This window comes from Pseudophryne corroboree, unplaced genomic scaffold (assembly GCF_028390025.1).
Source record: "Pseudophryne corroboree isolate aPseCor3 unplaced genomic scaffold, aPseCor3.hap2 scaffold_336, whole genome shotgun sequence".
NCBI lineage: Eukaryota > Metazoa > Chordata > Amphibia > Anura > Myobatrachidae > Pseudophryne > Pseudophryne corroboree.
Window position 1 is genome coordinate 86,811 of NW_026970003.1, and position 13,388 is coordinate 100,198.

General features: G+C 43.8%; 6 non-coding genes and 2 pseudogenes across 6 annotated transcripts; all 8 read left to right on the forward strand.

Annotated features, from left to right (window-relative positions):
• Positions 1-9,123: 9,123 nt before the first annotated feature.
• Positions 9,124-9,287, forward strand: LOC135019563 (U1 spliceosomal RNA). The gene has a single exon (XR_010217103.1). It is a non-coding gene; the product is annotated as a U1 spliceosomal RNA (small nuclear RNA).
• Positions 9,288-9,439: 152 nt separating this feature from the next.
• Positions 9,440-9,602, forward strand: LOC135019619 (U1 spliceosomal RNA). Its single transcript, XR_010217149.1, has one exon. It is a non-coding gene; the product is annotated as a U1 spliceosomal RNA (small nuclear RNA).
• A 671-nt stretch (positions 9,603-10,273) lies between these two features.
• LOC135019656 (U1 spliceosomal RNA) lies at positions 10,274-10,437 on the forward strand. The gene has a single exon (XR_010217182.1). It is a non-coding gene; the product is annotated as a U1 spliceosomal RNA (small nuclear RNA).
• A 152-nt stretch (positions 10,438-10,589) lies between these two features.
• Positions 10,590-10,731, forward strand: LOC135019618 (U1 spliceosomal RNA; annotated as a pseudogene).
• Positions 10,732-11,423: 692 nt separating this feature from the next.
• On the forward strand, positions 11,424-11,587 carry LOC135019658 (U1 spliceosomal RNA). Its single transcript, XR_010217184.1, has one exon. It is a non-coding gene; the product is annotated as a U1 spliceosomal RNA (small nuclear RNA).
• Positions 11,588-11,739: 152 nt separating this feature from the next.
• LOC135019626 (U1 spliceosomal RNA) lies at positions 11,740-11,881 on the forward strand (annotated as a pseudogene).
• A 695-nt stretch (positions 11,882-12,576) lies between these two features.
• Positions 12,577-12,740, forward strand: LOC135019655 (U1 spliceosomal RNA). Its single transcript, XR_010217181.1, has one exon. It is a non-coding gene; the product is annotated as a U1 spliceosomal RNA (small nuclear RNA).
• Positions 12,741-12,892: 152 nt separating this feature from the next.
• Positions 12,893-13,055, forward strand: LOC135019576 (U1 spliceosomal RNA). Its single transcript, XR_010217115.1, has one exon. It is a non-coding gene; the product is annotated as a U1 spliceosomal RNA (small nuclear RNA).
• The last annotated feature ends 333 nt before the right edge of the window (positions 13,056-13,388 follow it).

Genomic DNA, 13,388 nt, shown 5'->3' on the forward strand with positions numbered 1-13,388 from the left:
CACTAGAAATAAAATTTTAAAGCCTCCTGTTAGGCCATCATCTACACGACATAGCCCTGAATTTTCCAATGCGTAGCTCTTTGCAAAAGAGAGATATTGGCAAGGAAAAGCTGTCTTGTACCTTTGCATTTTTCTCCCAAACGAAGGACACTAGAAAGAAAATTTTAAAGCCTCCTGTTAGGCCATCATCTACACGAAATAGCCCTGAATTTTCCAATGCGCAGCTCTTTGCAAAAGAGAGATATTGGCAAGGAAAAGCTGTCTTGTACCATTGCATTTTTCTCCCAAACGAAGGACACTAAAAAGAAAATTTTAAAGCCTCCTGTTAGGCCATCATCTACACGACATAGCCCTGAATTTTCCAATGCGCAGCTCTTTGCAAAAGAGAGATATTGGCAAGGAAAAGCTGTCTTGTACCTTTGCATTTTCTCCCAAACGAAGGACACTAGAATTAAAATTTTAAAGCCTCCTGTTATGCCATCATCTACACGACATAGCCCTGAATTTTCCAATGCGCAGCTCTTTGCAAAAGAGAGATATTGGCAAGGAAAAGCTGTCAGGTACCTTTGTATTTTTCTCCCAAACGAAGGTCACTAGAAAGAAAATTTTAAAGCCTCCTGTTAGGCCATCATCTACACGACATAGTCCTGAATTTTCCAATGCGTAGCTCTTTACAAAAGAGAGATATTGGCAAGGAAAAGCTGTCTTGTACCTTTGCATTTTTCTCCCAAACGAAGGACACTAGAAAGAAAATTTTAAAGCCTCCTGTTAGGCCATCATCTACACGAAATAGCCCTGAATTTTCCAATGCGCAGCTCTTTGTAAAAGAGAGATATTGGCAAGGAAAAGCTGTCTTGTACCATTGCATTTTTCTCCTAAACGAAGGACACTAGAAAGAAAATTTTAAAGCCTCCTGTTAGGCCATCATCTACACGAAATAGCCCTGAATTTTCCAATGCGCAGCTCTTTGCAAAAGAGAGATATTGGCAAGGAAAAGCTGTCTTGTACCATTGCATTTTTCTCCCAAACGAAGGACACTAGAAAGAAAATTTTAAAGCCTCCTGTTAGGCCATCATCTACACGACATAGCCCTGAATTTTCCAATGCGCAGCTCTTTGCAAAAGAGAGATATTGGCAAGGAAAAGCTGTCTTGTACCTTTGCATTTTTCTCCCAAACGAATGTCACTAGAATGAAAATTTTAAAGCCTCCTGTTAGGCCATCATCTACACGACATAGCCCTGAATTTTCCAATGCGTAGCTCTTTGCAAAAGAGAGATATTGGCAAGGAAAAGCTGTCTTGTACCATTGCATTTTTCTCCCAAACGAAGGACATTAGAAAGAAAATTTTAAAGCCTCCTGTTAGGCCATCATCTACACGACATAGCCCTGAATTTTCCAATGCGTAGCTCTTTGTAAAAGAGAGATATTGGCAAGGAAAAGCTATCTTGTACCTTTGCATTTTTCTCCCAAACGAAGGACACTAGAATTAAAATTTTAAAGCCTCCTGTTAGGCCATCATCTACACGACATAGCCCTGAATTTTCCAATGCGTAGCTCTTTGCAAAAGAGAGATATTGGCAAGGAAAAGCTGTCTTGTACCTTTGCATTTTTCTCCCAAACGAAGGTCACTAGAAAGAAAATTTTAAAGCCTCCTGTTAGGCCATCATCTACACGACAAAGCCCTGAATTTTCCAATGCGTAGCTCTTTGCAAAAGAGAGATATTGGCAAGGAAAAGCTGTCTTATACCATTGCATTTTTCTCCCAAACGAAGGACACTAGAAAGAAAATTTTAAAGCCTCCTGTTAGGCCATCATCTACACGACATAGCCCTGAATTTTCCAATGCGCAGCTCTTTGCAAAAGAGAGATATTGGCAAGGAAAAGCTGTCTTGTACCTTTGCATTTTTCTCCCAAACGAAGGTCACTAGAAAGAAAATTTTAAAGCCTCCTGTTAGGCCATCATCTACACGACATAGCCCTGAATTTTCCAATGCGCAGCTCTTTGCAAAAGAGAGATATTGGCAAGGAAAAGCTGTCTTGTACCTTTGCATTTTTCTCCCAAACGAAGGTCACTAGAAAGAAAATTTTAAAGCCTCCTGTTAGGCCATCATCTACACGACATAGCCCTGAATTTTCCAATGCGTAGCTCTTTGCAAAAGAGAGATATTGGCAAGGAAAAGCTGTCTTGTACCTTTGCATTTTTCTCCCAAACGAAGGACACTAGAAAGAAAATTTTAAAGCCTCCTGTTAGGCCATCATCTACACGACATAGCCCTGAATTTTCCAATGCGCAGCTCTTTGCAAAAGAGAGATATTGGCAAGGAAAAGCTGTCTTGTACCTTTGCATTTTTCTCCCAAACGAAGGTCACTAGAAATAAAATTTTAAAGCCTCCTGTTAGGCCATCATCTACACAACATAGCCCTGAATTTTCCAATGCGTAGCTCTTTGCAAAAGAGAGATATTGGCAAGGAAAAGCTGTCTTGTACCTTTGCATTTTTCTCCCAAACGAAGGACACTAGAAAGAAAATTTTAAAGCCTCCTGTTAGGCCATCATCTACACGAAATAGCCCTGAATTTTCCAATGCGCAGCTCTTTGCAAAAGAGAGATATTGGCAAGGAAAAGCTGTCTTGTACCATTGCATTTTTCTCCCAAACGAAGGACACTAAAAAGAAAATTTTAAAGCCTCCTGTTAGGCCATCATCTACACGACATAGCCCTGAATTTTCCAATGCGCAGCTCTTTGCAAAAGAGAGATATTGGCAAGGAAAAGCTGTCTTGTACCTTTGCATTTTCTCCCAAACGAAGGACACTAGAATTAAAATTTTAAAGCCTCCTGTTATGCCATCATCTACACGACATAGCCCTGAATTTTCCAATGCGCAGCTCTTTGCAAAAGAGAGATATTGGCAAGGAAAAGCTGTCAGGTACCTTTGTATTTTTCTCCCAAACGAAGGTCACTAGAAAGAAAATTTTAAAGCCTCCTGTTAGGCCATCATCTACACGACATAGTCCTGAATTTTCCAATGCGTAGCTCTTTACAAAAGAGAGATATTGGCAAGGAAAAGCTGTCTTGTACCTTTGCATTTTTCTCCCAAACGAAGGACACTAGAAAGAAAATTTTAAAGCCTCCTGTTAGGCCATCATCTACACGAAATAGCCCTGAATTTTCCAATGCGCAGCTCTTTGTAAAAGAGAGATATTGGCAAGGAAAAGCTGTCTTGTACCATTGCATTTTTCTCCCAAACGAAGGACACTAGAAAGAAAATTTTAAAGCCTCCTGTTAGGCCATCATCTACACGAAATAGCCCTGAATTTTCCAATGCGCAGCTCTTTGCAAAAGAGAGATATTGGCAAGGAAAAGCTGTCTTGTACCATTGCATTTTTCTCCCAAACGAAGGACACTAGAAAGAAAATTTTAAAGCCTCCTGTTAGGCCATCATCTACACGACATAGCCCTGAATTTTCCAATGCGTAGCTCTTTGCAAAAGAGAGATATTGGCAAGGAAAAGCTGTCTTGTACCTTTGCATTTTTCTCCCAAACGAAGGACACTAGAAAGAAAATTTTAAAGCCTCCTGTTAGGCCATCATCTACACGACATAGCCCTGAATTTTCCAATGCGCAGCTCTTTGCAAAAGAGAGATATTGGCAAGGAAAAGCTGTCTTGTACCTTTGCATTTTTCTCCCAAACGAAGGTCACTAGAAATAAAATTTTAAAGCCTCCTGTTAGGCCATCATCTACACGACATAGCCCTGAATTTTCCAATGCGTAGCTCTTTGCAAAAGAGAGATATTGGCAAGGAAAAGCTGTCTTGTACCTTTGCATTTTTCTCCCAAACGAAGGACACTAGAAAGAAAATTTTAAAGCCTCCTGTTAGGCCATCATCTACACGAAATAGCCCTGAATTTTCCAATGCGCAGCTCTTTGCAAAAGAGAGATATTGGCAAGGAAAAGCTGTCTTGTACCATTGCATTTTTCTCCCAAACGAAGGACACTAAAAAGAAAATTTTAAAGCCTCCTGTTAGGCCATCATCTACACGACATAGCCCTGAATTTTCCAATGCGCAGCTCTTTGCAAAAGAGAGATATTGGCAAGGAAAAGCTGTCTTGTACCTTTGCATTTTCTCCCAAACGAAGGACACTAGAATTAAAATTTTAAAGCCTCCTGTTATGCCATCATCTACACGACATAGCCCTGAATTTTCCAATGCGCAGCTCTTTGCAAAAGAGAGATATTGGCAAGGAAAAGCTGTCAGGTACCTTTGTATTTTTCTCCCAAACGAAGGTCACTAGAAAGAAAATTTTAAAGCCTCCTGTTAGGCCATCATCTACACGACATAGTCCTGAATTTTCCAATGCGTAGCTCTTTACAAAAGAGAGATATTGGCAAGGAAAAGCTGTCTTGTACCTTTGCATTTTTCTCCCAAACGAAGGACACTAGAAAGAAAATTTTAAAGGCTCCTGTTAGGCCATCATCTACACGAAATAGCCCTGAATTTTCCAATGCGCAGCTCTTTGTAAAAGAGAGATATTGGCAAGGAAAAGCTGTCTTGTACCATTGCATTTTTCTCCCAAACGAAGGACACTAGAAAGAAAATTTTAAAGCCTCCTGTTAGGCCATCATCTACACGAAATAGCCCTGAATTTTCCAATGCGCAGCTCTTTGCAAAAGAGAGATATTGGCAAGGAAAAGCTGTCTTGTACCATTGCATTTTTCTCCCAAACGAAGGACACTAGAAAGAAAATTTTAAAGCCTCCTGTTAGGCCATCATCTACACGACATAGCCCTGAATTTTCCAATGCGCAGCTCTTTGCAAAAGAGAGATATTGGCAAGGAAAAGCTGTCTTGTACCTTTGCATTTTTCTCCCAAACGAATGTCACTAGAATGAAAATTTTAAAGCCTCCTGTTAGGCCATCATCTACACGACATAGCCCTGAATTTTCCAATGCGTAGCTCTTTGCAAAAGAGAGATATTGGCAAGGAAAAGCTGTCTTGTACCATTGCATTTTTCTCCCAAACGAAGGACATTAGAAAGAAAATTTTAAAGCCTCCTGTTAGGCCATCATCTACACGACATAGCCCTGAATTTTCCAATGCGTAGCTCTTTGTAAAAGAGAGATATTGGCAAGGAAAAGCTATCTTGTACCTTTGCATTTTTCTCCCAAACGAAGGACACTAGAATTAAAATTTTAAAGCCTCCTGTTAGGCCATCATCTACACGACATAGCCCTGAATTTTCCAATGCGTAGCTCTTTGCAAAAGAGAGATATTGGCAAGGAAAAGCTGTCTTGTACCTTTGCATTTTTCTCCCAAACGAAGGTCACTAGAAAGAAAATTTTAAAGCCTCCTGTTAGGCCATCATCTACACGACAAAGCCCTGAATTTTCCAATGCGTAGCTCTTTGCAAAAGAGAGATATTGGCAAGGAAAAGCTGTCTTATACCATTGCATTTTTCTCCCAAACGAAGGACACTAGAAGAAAATTTTAAAGCCTCCTGTTAGGCCATCATCTACACGACATAGCCCTGAATTTTCCAATGCGTAGCTCTTTGCAAAAGAGAGATATTGGCAAGGAAAAGCTGTCTTGTACCTTTGCATTTTTCTCCCAAACGAAGGTCACTAGAAAGAAAATTTTAAAGCCTCCTGTTAGGCCATCATCTACACGACAAAGCCCTGAATTTTCCAATGCGTAGCTCTTTGCAAAAGAGAGATATTGGCAAGGAAAAGCTGTCTTGTACCATTGCATTTTTCTCCCAAACGAAGGACACTAGAAAGAAAATTTTAAAGCCTCCTGTTAGGCCATCATCTACACGACATAGCCCTGAATTTTCCAATGCGCAGCTCTTTGCAAAAGAGAGATATTGGCAAGGAAAAGCTGTCTTGTACCTTTGCATTTTTCTCCCAAACGAAGGTCACTAGAAAAATTTTTTTAAAGCCTCCTGTTAGGCCATCATCTACACGACATAGCCCTGAATTTTCCAATGCGCAGCTCTTTGCAAAAGAGAGATATTGGCAAGGAAAAGCTGTCTTGTACCTTTGCATTTTTCTCCCAAACGAAGGTCACTAGAAATAAAATTTTAAAGCCTCCTGTTAGGCCATCATCTACACGACATAGCCCTGAATTTTCCAATGCGTAGCTCTTTGTAAAAGAGAGATATTGGCAAGGAAAAGCTATCTTGTACCTTTGCATTTTTCTCCCAAACGAAGGACACTAGAATTAAAATTTTAAAGCCTCCTGTTAGGCCATCATCTACACGACATAGCCCTGAATTTTCCAATGCGTAGCTCTTTGCAAAAGAGAGATATTGGCAAGGAAAAGCTGTCTTGTACCTTTGCATTTTTCTCCCAAACGAAGGTCACTAGAAAGAAAATTTTAAAGCCTCCTGTTAGGCCATCATCTACACGACAAAGCCCTGAATTTTCCAATGCGTAGCTCTTTGCAAAAGAGAGATATTGGCAAGGAAAAGCTGTCTTGTACCATTGCATTTTTCTCCCAAACGAAGGACACTAGAAAGAAAATTTTAAAGCCTCCTGTTAGGCCATCATCTACACGACATAGCCCTGAATTTTCCAATGCGTAGCTCTTTGCAAAAGAGAGATATTGGCAAGGAAAAGCTGTCTTGTACCTTTGCATTTTTCTCCCAAACGAAGGTCACTAGAAAGAAAATTTTAAAGCCTCCTGTTAGGCCATCATCTACACGACAAAGCCCTGAATTTTCCAATGCGTAGCTCTTTGCAAAAGAGAGATATTGGCAAGGAAAAGCTGTCTTGTACCATTGCATTTTTCTCCCAAACGAAGGACACTAGAAAGAAAATTTTAAAGCCTCCTGTTAGGCCATCATCTACACGACATAGCCCTGAATTTTCCAATGCGCAGCTCTTTGCAAAAGAGAGATATTGGCAAGGAAAAGCTGTCTTGTACCTTTGCATTTTTCTCCCAAACGAAGGTCACTAGAAAAAATTTTTTAAAGCCTCCTGTTAGGCCATCATCTACACGACATAGCCCTGAATTTTCCAATGCGCAGCTCTTTGCAAAAGAGAGATATTGGCAAGGAAAAGCTGTCTTGTACCTTTGCATTTTTCTCCCAAACGAAGGTCACTAGAAATAAAATTTTAAAGCCTCCTGTTAGGCCATCATCTACACGACATAGCCCTGAATTTTCCAATGCGTAGCTCTTTGCAAAAGAGAGATATTGGCAAGGAAAAGCTGTCTTGTACCTTTGCATTTTTCTCCCAAACGAAGGACACTAGAAAGAAAATTTTAAAGCCTCCTGTTAGGCCATCATCTACACGAAATAGCCCTGAATTTTCCAATGCGCAGCTCTTTGCAAAAGAGAGATATTGGCAAGGAAAAGCTGTCTTGTACCATTGCATTTTTCTCCCAAACGAAGGACACTAAAAAGAAAATTTTAAAGCCTCCTGTTAGGCCATCATCTACACGACATAGCCCTGAATTTTCCAATGCGCAGCTCTTTGCAAAAGAGAGATATTGGCAAGGAAAAGCTGTCTTGTACCTTTGCATTTTCTCCCAAACGAAGGACACTAGAATTAAAATTTTAAAGCCTCCTGTTATGCCATCATCTACACGACATAGCCCTGAATTTTCCAATGCGCAGCTCTTTGCAAAAGAGAGATATTGGCAAGGAAAAGCTGTCAGGTACCTTTGCATTTTTCTCCCAAACGAAGGTCACTAGAAAGAAAATTTTAAAGCCTCCTGTTAGGCCATCATCTACACGACATAGTCCTGAATTTTCCAATGCGTAGCTCTTTACAAAAGAGAGATATTGGCAAGGAAAAGCTGTCTTGTACCTTTGCATTTTTCTCCCAAACGAAGGACACTAGAAAGAAAATTTTAAAGCCTCCTGTTAGGCCATCATCTACACGAAATAGCCCTGAATTTTCCAATGCGCAGCTCTTTGTAAAAGAGAGATATTGGCAAGGAAAAGCTGTCTTGTACCATTGCATTTTTCTCCCAAACGAAGGACACTAGAAAGAAAATTTTAAAGCCTCCTGTTAGGCCATCATCTACACGACATAGCCCTGAATTTTCCAATGCGCAGCTCTTTGCAAAAGAGAGATATTGGCAAGGAAAAGCTGTCTTGTACCTTTGCATTTTTCTCCCAAACGAAGGACACTAGAATTAAAATTTTAAAGCCTCCTGTTATGCCATCATCTACACGACATAGCCCTGAATTTTCCAATGCGCAGCTCTTTGCAAAAGAGAGATATTGGCAAGGAAAAGCTGTCAGGTACCTTTGCATTTTTCTCCCAAACGAAGGTCACTAGAAAGAAAATTTTAAAGCCTCCTGTTAGGCCATCATCTACACGACATAGTCCTGAATTTTCCAATGCGTAGCTCTTTACAAAAGAGAGATATTGGCAATGAAAAGCTGTCTTGTACCTTTGCATTTTTCTCCCAAACGAAGGACACTAGAAAGAAAATTTTAAAGCCTCCTGTTAGGCCATCATCTACACGACATAGCCCCATAGCCACTTCTTTTTTCTTGAGCCCCTCCCTTCTATACCCTTGTGCACTATCCTGACTTCTCCTCCCGTCTGCTTACTTTGTGCCTTACAATGCACAATACGAACTACAGGTAGTGCTGCAGGGCCCACACCCTTTTACTTGCCTTACAGAGCAGCTCTGGAGCTGTTACAGTGCCCAGCTGCTGCAAGAAATCAGCTTGAATGCTTCAGGGGCTGGGGCATAGCCAACATGAGCCCCACACCGAAGGAGGGTGGGGGTGTTTAATGCGAACTAGGGGTCATCCAAGCGCCGCAAAAGGCCGCCATGCCCTGCATACCCCTTTTCTCTTTTCATATGCAGATGAGGGTTCCAGACAACTTTGGCCCACTGCTTGGATGACATCACCGTATGCAAATCCGTCTTCTGCAGACCTTCCCCAAGGAATGCTTGTACTAGTTGTTGCATTTGGTTTGTTGTTTGGGGGTGCTTCAATATTAGACAGCCTTCTGCCCTCCCATGTTCATCTGAAAATATGTGTTCTCCCTGCAGTTGTTGTCCCCAGATGAGAGTTCCCTTGTGCTGCCTCAGTTGAATCTCCTTTACTTGACAGAGATGTGCCTGAGCAGCGGCCCTCCCCAGCCCTATCCCAAATCATACTTATTTTGCATAGGAGATGCCATGGTCATGAAGATTGTTCTCCCAGGGTGAGTTTCATTCATTGCATTCTGGGTATGCTGACCCCTGTGATTTCCCCAATTGTGGGAAACTCGACTGCATTATTTGTGGTAGTGGGGGACTGTGTTTGTGCTTTCCTCTGGTCAGCTCTGGTAAAAGTCAGATTTCTTTGTCTCAGATCTTCCTCTAGCCTTGTTCTTCTTTCGAGAGTTCCCTTGTGCTGCCTCAGTTGGATCTCCTTCACTTGACAGGGGGGTGCCCGAGCAGCGACCCTCCCCAGCTCTAGCCCAACTCCTACTTACCTGCCAGGTGAGATACTATGATCAGGAAGGTGCTTCTCCCAGGGCAAGGCTCACCCATTGCACTCTGGGTGTGCAGCTCCTGTGATTTCCCAAAATGTGGGACACTTGACTGCATAATTTGTGTTTCCTCTGGTCGGCTCTCGTATAATTTAGATTTCTTTGCATCAGGTCTCTCTCCAGCCTAGTTTGCTGTCTGTTTCCACTTCTCTTTTCTTGAGCCGTTCCCTTTTATGCCCTTGCGCACTATCCTGACTTCTCCCGTCTGCTTACTTTGTGCCTTCCAACGCACAATGCGAACTACAGGTAGTGCTGCAGGTCCCACAACCTTTTATTTGCCTTACAGAGCAGCTCTGGAGCTGTTACAGAGCCCAGCTTCTGCAAGAAATCATCTTGAATGCTTCAGGGGCTGGGGCATAGCCAACATGAGCCCCACACCGAAGGAGGGTAGAGGTGTTTAATGTGAACTAGGGGTCATCCAAGCGCCGCAAAAGGCCGCCATGCCCTGCACGCCCCTTTTCTCTTTTCATATGCAGACGAGGGTTTAAGCCAACTTTGACCCACTGCTTGGATGACATCACCATATGCAAATCCATCTGCTGCAGGCCTTCCCCCAGGAATGCTTGCACTAGTTGTTGCATTTGGTTTGTTGTTTGGGGGTGCTTCAGTATTAGGCAGCCTTCTGCCCTCCCATGTTCATCTGAAAATATGTGTTCTCCCTGCAGTTGTTGTCCCCAGATGAGAGTTCCCTTGTGCTGCCTCAGTTGAATCTCCTTTACTTGACAGAGATGTGCCTGAGCAGCGGCCCTCCCCAGCCCTATCCCAAATCATACTTATTTTGCATAGGAGATACCATGGTCATGAAGATTGTTCTCCCAGGGTGAGGTTCATTCATTGCATTCTGGGTATGCTGACCCCTATGATTTCCCCAAATGTGGGAAACTCGACTGCATTATTTGTGGTAGTGGGGGACTGTGTTTGTTCTTTCCTCTGGTCAGCTCTGGTAAAAGTCAGATTTATTTGTCTCAGATCTTCCTCTAGCCTTGTTCTTCTTTCGAGAGTTTCCTTGTGCTGCCTCAGTTGTATCTCCTTCACTTGACAGGGGGGTGCCCGAGCAGCGACCCTCCCCAGCTCTAGCCCAACTCCTACTTACCTGCTAGGTGAGATACTATGATCATGAAGGTGCTTCTCCCAGGGCAAGGCTCACCCATTTCACTCTGGGTGTGCTGCTCCTGCGATTTCCCCAAATGTGGGAAACTTGACTGCATAATTTGTGTTTCCCCTGGTCGGCTCTCATATAATTCAGATCTCTTTGTCTCAGGTCTCTCTCCAGCCTAGTTTGCTGTCTGTTTCCACTTCTCTTTTCTTGAGCCGCTCCCTTCTATGCCCTTGCGCACTATCCTGACTTCTCCCGTCTGCTTAATTTGTGCCTTCCAACGCACAATGCAAACTACAGGTACTGCTGCAGGGCCCACACCCTTTTATTTGCCTTACAGAGCAGCTCTGGAGCTGTTACAGTGCCCAGCTGCTGCAAGAAATCAGCTTGAATGCTTCAGGGGCTGGGGCATAGCCAACATGAGCCCCACACCGAAGGAGGGTGGAGGTGTTTAATGCGAACTAGGGGTCATCCAAGCGCCGCAAAAGGCCGCCATGCCCTGCATGCCCCTTTTCTCTTTTCATATGCAGACGAGGGTTGAAGCCAACTTTGACTCACAGCTTGGATGACATCACCATATGCAAATCCATCTGCTGCAGGCCTAGCCCCAGGAATGCTTGCACTAGTTGTTGCATTTGGTTTGTTGTTTGGGGGTGCTTCAGTATTAGGCAGCCTTCTGCCCTCCCATGTTCATCTGAAAATATGTGTTCTCCCTGCAGTTGTTGTCCCCAGATGAGAGTTCCCTTGTGCTGCCTCAGTTGAATCTCCTTTACTTGACAGAGTTGTGCCTGAGCAGCGGCCCTCCCCAGCCCTATCCCAAATCATACTTATTTTGCATAGGAGATACCATGGTCATGAAGATTGATCTCCCAGGGTGAGGTTCATTCATTGCATTCTGGGTATGCTGACCCCTATGATTTCCCCAAATGTGGGAAACTCGACTGCATTATTTGTGGTAGTGGAGGACTGTGTTTGTGCTTTCCTCTGGTCAGCTCTGGTAAAAGTCAGATTTCTTTGTCTCAGATCTTCCTCTAGCCTTGTTCTTCTTTCGAGAGTTCCCTTGTGCTTCCTCAGTTGGATTTCCTTCACTTGACAGGGGGGTGCCCGAGCAGCGACCCTCCCCAGCTCTAGCCCAACTCCTACTTACCTGCCAGGTGAGATACTATGATCATGAAGTTGCTTCTCCCAGGGCAAGGCTCACCCATTGCACTCTTGGTGTGCTGCTCCTGCGATTTCCGCAAATGTGGGAAACTTGACTGCATAATTTGTGTTTCCCCTGGTCGGATCTCATATAATTCAGATCTCTTTGTCTCAGGTCTCTCTCCAGCCTAGTTTGCTGTCTGTTTCCACTTCTTTTTTCTTGAGCCCCTCCCTTCTATACCCTTGTGCACTATCCTGACTTCTCCTCCCGTCTGCTTACTTTGTGCCTTCCAATGCACAATGCAAACTACAGGTAGTGCTGCAGGGCCCACACCTTTTTACTTGCCTTACAGAGCAGCTCTGGAGCTGTTACAGTGCCCAGCTGCTGCAAGAAATCAGCTTGAATGCTTCAGGGGCAGGGGCATGGCCAACATGAGCCCCACACCGAAGGAGGGTGGGGGTGTTTAATGCGAACTAGGGGTCATCCAAGCGCCGCAAAAGGCCGCCATGCCCTGCATACCCCTTTTCTCTTTTCATATGTAGATGAGGGTTCCAGCCAACTTTGGCCCACTGCTTGGATGACATCACCGTATGCAAATCCGTCTTCTGCAGACCTTCCCCCAGGAATGCTTGTACTAGTTGTTGCATTTGGTTTGTTGTTTGGGGGTGCTTCAGTATTAGGCAGCCTTCTGCCCTCCCATGTTCATCTGAAAATATGTGTTCTCCCTGCAGTTGTTGTCCTCAGATGAGAGTTCCCTTGTGCTGCCTCAGTTGAATCTCCTTTACTTGACCGAGATGTGCCTGAGCAGCTGCCCTCCCCAGCCCTATCTGAAATCATACTTATTTTGCATAGGAGATACCATGGTCATGAAGATTGATCTCCTAGGGTGAGGTTCATTCATTGCATTCTGGGTATGCTGACCCCTATGATTTCCCCAAATGTGGGAAACTCGACTGCATTATTTGTGGTAGTGGAGGACTGTGTTTGTGCTTTCCTCTGATCAGCTCTGGTAAAAGTCAGATTTCTTTGTCTCAGATCTTCCTCTAGCCTTGTTCTTCTTTCAAGAGTTCCCTTGTGCTGCCTCAGTTGGATCTCCTTCACTTGACAGGGGGGTGCCCGAGCAGCGACCCTCCCCAGCTCTAGCCCATCTCATACTTACCTGCCAGGTGAGATACTATGATCAGGAAGGTGCTTCTCCCAGGGCAAGGCTCACCCATTGCACTCTGGGTGTGCTGCTCCTGTGATTTCCCCAAATGTGGGACACTTGACTGCATAATTTGTGTTTCCTCTGGTCGGCTCTCGTATAATTCAGATCTCTTTGTCTCAGGTCTATCTCCAGCCTAGTTTGCTGTCTGTTTCCACTTCTTTTTTCTTGAGCCCCTCCCTTCTTTACCCTTGTGCACTATCCTGACTTCTTCTCCCGTCTGCTTACTTTGTGCCTTACAATGCACAATGCGAACTACAGGTAGTGCTGCAGGGCCCACACCCTTTTACTTGCCTTACAGAGCAGCTCTGGAGCTGTTACAGTGCCCAGCTGCTGCAAGAAATCAGCTTGAATGCTTCAGGGGCTGGGGCATAGCCAACATGAGCCCCACACCGAAGGAGGGTGGGGGTGTTTAATGCGAACTAGGGGTCATCCAAGCGCCT